Below are 7,244 nucleotides of genomic sequence, written 5' to 3' on the forward strand. Positions count from 1 at the left end.
GAGAGTCAGACCGGACCCTTCACCGACCGAGCCACCCAGGTGCCCCCAAGGTTTCTTCTTGAGGTGATAAACATACTCTGGGGTTAGCATGAAGGCAATCCCGTCCCTGAACTACGCACTTGACCGTGTTCGCTTTTGTGTTATGTGTGTTTGACCACAAGGAGAAGAGCCCGTAACGAAAATGGAATCCAGAAGGGAAAGAATTTTCCAGAAGCATCCACATCTAGGTGCTTTCTTACCTCTTCTCATGCCTTACTTACACCAAACGGCCTCCAGACAACCTCCGTGGGCTGCTGACGTTAGCGTCCTCTGGACCTGAGGACACGGATGCTGCTGGCCCCAGCCACGTCATACCTGCTGCTCCCCGTCCCGAGGAGACTCTCCAGGCCCTGGCAGACAGAGGCAGGCTTTCTGCTGCCACAGGAGGCTTTCTGGGAACCACATGGCTTAGCTCTAAAGTGCGCCGCGAGCCTCTTGCTCCTGCGAGTGAGGAAGAAGGCCGGGGCTCCGTGGGCTTCCTCCGGAGTCTGCCTCGACCCCCACGACAATCTTCTTCTCCAACCTGCAGGGTTTCCTTGGCAACCAGATGACTAGTCAGTCACTCACCGCTTTTCAACGCTTCAACTTATTAATGCTTGTTCAGTTTGGAACAGTTTGTCTTACTTGAAAAGAAACTGCAGAAGCTGCACTTTTGTTGTTGCTAATTTTTTTTTCAACCTGGGATCCTGCCAGGCTTTTTAAAGGGCCCACACAGATTTCCCCTCCGAATGCTCGAGCACGCGGTTACCCAACCCCACAAGGCGTGCGTACTGTGCGTCACGTATTCTGGAGAACCACCGGTGTCACCCGCACGGGGATCCCTGAGGTAGATACGGTTATTGTTCCCATTTTACAGAGGAGGAAACTGAGGCCCAACGGTGGGTCAAGTATCTTGTCCAAGTCAACAGGCAGTACCATTTTTAGGCTCTACTGCAATGTCTTCAAGCCTGTATGGGGTGCTTGCACTTTCTCGGGAGGCCCCTGGAAGGAGGGGCCTCAGCACGGAGGGGTGGGCTCTCGGGGATGAGGGGCTGGCACTGCTGCAGCGTGGGGGTAGAGAGATTTGGGGGAAGGAAGCCTTTCAGTACAGCTCCTCACGTCCCACCATCTGGGGGTATTCTGAGTTCCACACATAGAATGTCCCTGTTTTCACTGACCTTGACATGGGACAGATCTCAAAAGCGCGGACTCTGGGGTCAGGCGGAGCTGGGAACGAATCCCCCGCCTCCGTCACTTAGTCACCAGGAGAATGACCTTGGCAATTCTTAAGCTGAACATGGCTGAGGCGGGAGGGAGTTTTTCTGAGGACGTGGGTGACTGGACGGGATTCTGGAATTGACTAGGGTTGCTCAGCCTTGACACTAGCGACATTCGGGGCCACGTCATCGTTCGTTGCGAGGGGCTGTTCGTGCATCGTAGGATGCCGCGTGGTACCTGGCTTCGACCCACTAGAGGCCTGAAGTAGCATCTCCCCCAGAATGTGCCCCGGGGGTTAAAACTGCCCCTGCTTGAGAACCACTAGATTAGAGGACCTAAAGCCCATTTGGAGATGATTTTGATTCCCTCCTATGATCTCAGCATATGGAGCTATTTTAAGTAACATCAGCCCTTTTATGCTGAGTGGGATCCGAATTCAGAGTCACCATCCAGATATGCCGAAGGGTAACCAGACCTCTGGAATTTGCTAGAAGCGGCCTTTTCCTTTCAGTGGGAACAACCTCCATAACAGCTTTGCTCCATTTCCATGCAGAAGAGCAATCTCACCACTCAGAGTAATTCTGTGTTTTCTGGTTAAAAGCAAAAGTGTCTTTCGGGTGAATTTCTCTATCACCTCAAAGTTCACGGTTCCGTCAGGCCTTTCCCACCTACACGACCTCTCCTCTCACCTCCCTCCTCCCTGAGAAGTCCCTGGGGCAGGGAGAAGCTTCTGGAACATCAGGGCGCCCACGGAGGGCAGCTGGTTCTCTGAGCTGGCCTGGGAGGAGAGGTGTGACTTCCGGTGTGGTCCCTGGGTGGGGTCTTATCTTCCTTTCTGTGCACAGCGTTTGCTCCCGGGAGCTCGGCGCCCTCCCCTTGCTGCCTGGGCACCCTGCCCCAGCCCTCTGGCTGCTAGCTCTGGGCGGTCCCCCCAGGCCTTCTGCATTCCTTGAGCCAGTCCAGATGACCCTTAGCAGACCCCAGATGGAATTCTCAGTTACTGCTTGGCCACTCCGGAGCTGTGGGAATGTCCCAGGACCTCCACCGAGCTGGGCGGGGTGTGGTGGCTCTCTCAGGCCATGCTCTCGCCACGCCTTCCCTATGACCCCTTCTCCCCTCCCCCAGCCGCGTATTCTCAGGCTGCCTCCTGCCCGGGTTCCAGGACGGACGTGTGGCACTGTTCACCCTGCCTCTGGAGCTCCAATCTTGCAACTGCATCTCTGGAGGAAAATGGAAACAGCTATTTTAGTATTTATCTTGCATGAGGCTGGTTTCAAGGTTTTCGGAATTGACTTTATCATTGGCTCTAGTGCCCCGCTCTAACAATCCTTCAAGGCCACGAGGGCCACATTCCGTTGAACTTACCATCAGTAATTTACCTCATCCCTCTTGGGCCCTCACTACCTTCCTTACCCAGCTCGAAGTCCATTCGCAGTCAGCTGTAAATACCTCTGTGCCTTCTCCTCTCTCACTTCATCGCACTCAGTTTTCCAGAGATACAGAACCATCGAGATGTGTATATATATATAAAGAGATTTATTTTAAGGAATTGGTTCACATGATTATGGAGGCTGACAAGTCCAAAACCTGCAGGGTGGCCTGGTTAATGTTTCAGTTCCAGTAGCAAGGTCATTTGTTGAAGAACTCTATCTTGCTCAGAAAAGAGCAGGCTTTGTGCTACTGAGGCCTTCAACTGATGAGATGAGGCCCACCTACCTTATGGAGGGTAATCTGTCGTACCAAAGTTTCCTGATTTTAATGTAAACTTCATCCAAAAACACTGTCACAAAATGTCTAGAACAATATTTGACCAGATCTCTAGGCACTGGAGCTCACTAAGTTGATATAAAATTTACCATCACAGTTGGTTACACCACAACCCTGGTGAAACCCACTTGCTATCTGCTCTGAGCCCGTTCCCACATAGCTGGAGGCAGAGGGGGCAAGATATTCAACCAGATTTAATTAAAAATGAATGATTGAGGAGCGCCTGGGTGGCTCAGTTGGTTAAGCGTCCGACTTTGGCTCAGGTTGTGATCTCATGGTTCGGGGTTCAAGCCCTGCAGCGGACTCTGTGCTGACAGCTCAGAGCCTGGAGCCTGCTTCCGATTCTGTGTCTTCCTCTGCTTGCATTCTGTCTGTCTGTCTCTCTCTCTCAAAAATAAATAAACATTAAAAAAATGAATGATTGATCAGGGCACCTGAGTGACTCAGTTAAGTGTCTGACTCTTGATTTCAGCTCAGGTCTTGATCTCAGGGTCATGAGATCGAGCCCTGCGTTGGGCTCTGTGCCGGGTGTAGAGCCTGCTTAAGATTCTCTCTCTTTCTTCCTCTCTTCTCTCTCTTCCCTTCCCTCTCCTCTCCTGTGCATGCTCTCAGAAAAAATTAGGAACTAAATGATCAGTTCAGTAACCCTCACTGCAAACAGTTGTACTGTATCCCCTGGTCTAGGCACATCCCACTCCTACATGAATATTGCAAACCTTCTCTGCAACCCTCAGTCTCGGCGGATGACCTTGCTCCCTGTGGGTCAGAGAGAGACCTCTCAGGTCCTCACTAAGCATCTGCCCACGGACAGGCTCAATCTGTGCTCACACACTGTGTCTTCTCCCCTCTTCTGGTGGCTGAAGTAATCTTGATTCTCTCCTCTGCTCGGGGTCGTTCTCCAGCAATTCCTTCCTCCTTCCCCTGAATCACCGATTTTGTCTTTACTTGTTCATTCCTATCAGTGCGCACTTTTCGTGACCTTGCTTAGAGCTCCCGCTCTATTTCTCTCCTGTGTGCAGTGCAACTTCCGTTTCTGCCTCTCCAACCTCTCCCTTCTCATGCACTTAAACATCTTTTTGTGTGCGGTAATACACTCACAACGTAAAATTTTGCCATCGTGGTCATTTTCAAGTGTGTAATTCCGTGGTAATAAGTGCATTCACAATGTTGTGCAACCATCACTGCTGTCTCATTTCAGGACTTTTTCTTCTCTCCCAGTGGAAATCTTGTACCCATCAAGCACCTCCTTCCCATTCCCCTCTCCTCCCTGGTGGGTATCTTGCAACCACTAACATGCTTGGATATTTCTTATAATTGGCATCATACAATATGTGGTCCTTTATGACTGGCTTCTTTGACTCACTTTAATGTTTCGAAGACTCATCTGTGTTATAGTACGTATCGATACTTCATTCCTTTTTATGGCTGAGTAACATGACATTGTGTGGATAGACTATATCTATGTATGTATGTATGTATGTATGTATGTATCTATTTCATTTTTTTAAGTAATATGTACACCCAACAAGGGCCTCAAACTTATGACCCTGAGATCAAGAGTCAGATGCTCTATTGACTGAGTCAGCCAGGCATTCCATAGACCACATTTTTTAATGTATTCGTCTTTTAGAAAAATGTTTGTTATTTATTTATTTTGAGAGAGAGAGTGAGTGAGCGGGGAGGGGCAGAGAGAGAGACTCCCAAGCAGGCTCCACACCATCAGTGTGTGGAACCCATGAACCGTGAGATCACGACCTGAGCCAAAACTGAGAGATGCTTAACCGACTGAACCACCCACGTGCCCCATAGACCACATTTTTTTTTTTATCCAGTCATCTTTTGATGGACACTTGAGTGGCTTCTTCCCATTCCCTTTGAACCCTTTCCAACCAGGCTTTCGTTCCCCAGTCTACCAAAATTGCTCTTGTCGAGGTCACCAATGGCCTCCATGTTGCTAAATCTCAAGGTTGATTCTCCCTCCTCATCTGACTTGAGCCGGCAACAGTGCTGGGCCTGGCCAATCCGTCTCTCCTCCTGACCCCCTTCTTTACTAGATTTGCAGCACATGCATTTTCCAGGATTTTCCCTTCCTCTCTGGAAGGTTCTTCTCTGTCTTCTCCCTTAGTCCCTCCTGTTCTCTGCTCTCTTACTGTTAGAGCCCTTTCCCATCTACTCTCTGTCCTCTGGTGATCTCGGCAAGTCCCGTGACTTCCAGTACCATTTATACATTGACAACTGCCAAATTTCTATTTCCAGCCTCAATACCTCCCCTTTGCTCCCGACTTACATGTCCTCCTGTCTGCTCAGTGTGTCCACTGGGACAGCTAAATTTAAAAATATGCCTCAGGGGTGCCTGGCTGGCTCAGTCAGTAGAGCACGAGATCTTGATCTCGAGGTCATGAGTTTGAGCCCCATGTAGGGTGTAGAAATTACTTAAATAAATAAAACGTTAATTTTTTTTTTCAAAGTTTATTTATTTTTGGGATAGAGAGAGACAGAGCATGAATGGGGGAGGGGCAGAGAGAGAGGGAGACACAGAATTGGAAACAGGCTCCAGGCTCCGAGCCATCAGCCCAGAGCCTGACGCGGGGCTCGAACTCACTGACCGTGAGATCGTGACCTGGCTGAAGTCGGACGCTTAACCGACTGCGCCACCCAGGCGCCCCAATAAAACATTAATTAAAATAACTAAGTAAATAAAAATTTGCCTCAAATCTCAAAATTGTGGAGATCCTGGAATCATTCTTCTTTTTTTAACGTTTGTTTGTTTTTGAGAGAGAGAGAGAAGGGCGGAGGGGCAGAGAGAGAGGGAGACACAGAATCCGAAGCAGGCTCCAGGCCCTGAGCTATCAGCACAGAGCCTGATGTGGGGCTCTAACCCACAAACGGTGAGATCATGACCTGAACTGAAGTCCAGTGCTTAACTGACTGAGCCACCCAGGCACCCCGAGATCCTGGACTCATTCTTGATTTCACATTCTCTCTCCTACTCTGTATCTAATCCATCAGCAAATATCATTGGTTCCATTTTCATATATATTTAGAATCCAACAGCCTGTCCCCACTTCTTTGGCTGCCACCATCGTCCAGAGCACCAACATCTTCCCTGATTCCTGCATAGTCTTCCTCCTGGACTCCCTGCTTCCACTTGTTTCTTCCAGTCTAGTCCCAACATAGTAGCTGACTATTTCGGTTAACATGTAAATCAGACCACATCGCTCCTCTACTCCAAGCCCTTCCTATCTCACTCAAACGCCACATCTTCATCACGACCCCTTCCAAGTCCAGGCCAAGACACTGAGTTTCCTGGTCATCATCCTGGGCCAATAGGCAGAGTTTTTTCTTAGACCACCCCAGGGGCCTCAGTTCCAATTATGCACCTGGGACAGACCCAAGGCCTTCCCTATCCCTGTGCGGCCATTAAAACATGAATTCCTGGAGCACCTGGTTGGCTTAGTTGGGAGAGCCGGTGACTCTTGATCTTGGGGTTGTGAGTTTAAGCCCCACGTTGCATGTAGAAATTACTTAAAAAAATAAAATCTTGAAAAAAAAAAACCCTATGAATTCCTTAGTCACGCAAAGTTGCCCCCTCTCTCAATCCCACGGAGCAGCCCCTGCATTCACTCTGTGTTCACTATGCTGATTATCAGTTTCGTTTTTGCTTTTGGCTTTGAGGCTATCTCTTACTTGCTTAGGAGTTGGCTATCAATTTAAAAAGTTATTTATCATGTTTTGTTCAGCACCTCTCAGTGCTTGGGAGTGAGGTGGGGGGGGGGGCGGTTTAGGTTATGTTGTTTGCCATATTGGCCAGAAACAGAAAACCTGTCCTTTGTCTCTGCATCCAGGCCCGATGTCACCTAAGGTCCATCACATTGATGATGCATCTGGGCCATTCTCTGACTCAAATCTTTGTCTCTCTCTCTCTCAGGTGTGAATCTGTTTTAACTTCCAGATCTTCAGCAAACAGCAAGAGTTGTTCTGTCACCTTGTTCCGACCCTCAGGTTTTGTGTGTGAGCCTCTAGCTTGCCTATTAAAGTAGTAGGTTGAATAAATGCCCTCCTCCACCAAGATGTCCATGGGACCTGGGGACTCCCTGGAACCTGTGAAAATATTAACTTCAGGGCAATGGAGATTTTGCAGATGTGATAAAGAGTCTGGTGATGAGAAAATTATCCTGGATTATCTTGGTGGGCTTCACGTAATCATATGGACAAGGGTCCTGGGGCTCCTGGCTGGCTCA

Source organism: Felis catus, chromosome A1, assembly GCF_018350175.1.
Source record: "Felis catus isolate Fca126 chromosome A1, F.catus_Fca126_mat1.0, whole genome shotgun sequence".
Lineage (NCBI taxonomy): Eukaryota > Metazoa > Chordata > Mammalia > Carnivora > Felidae > Felis > Felis catus.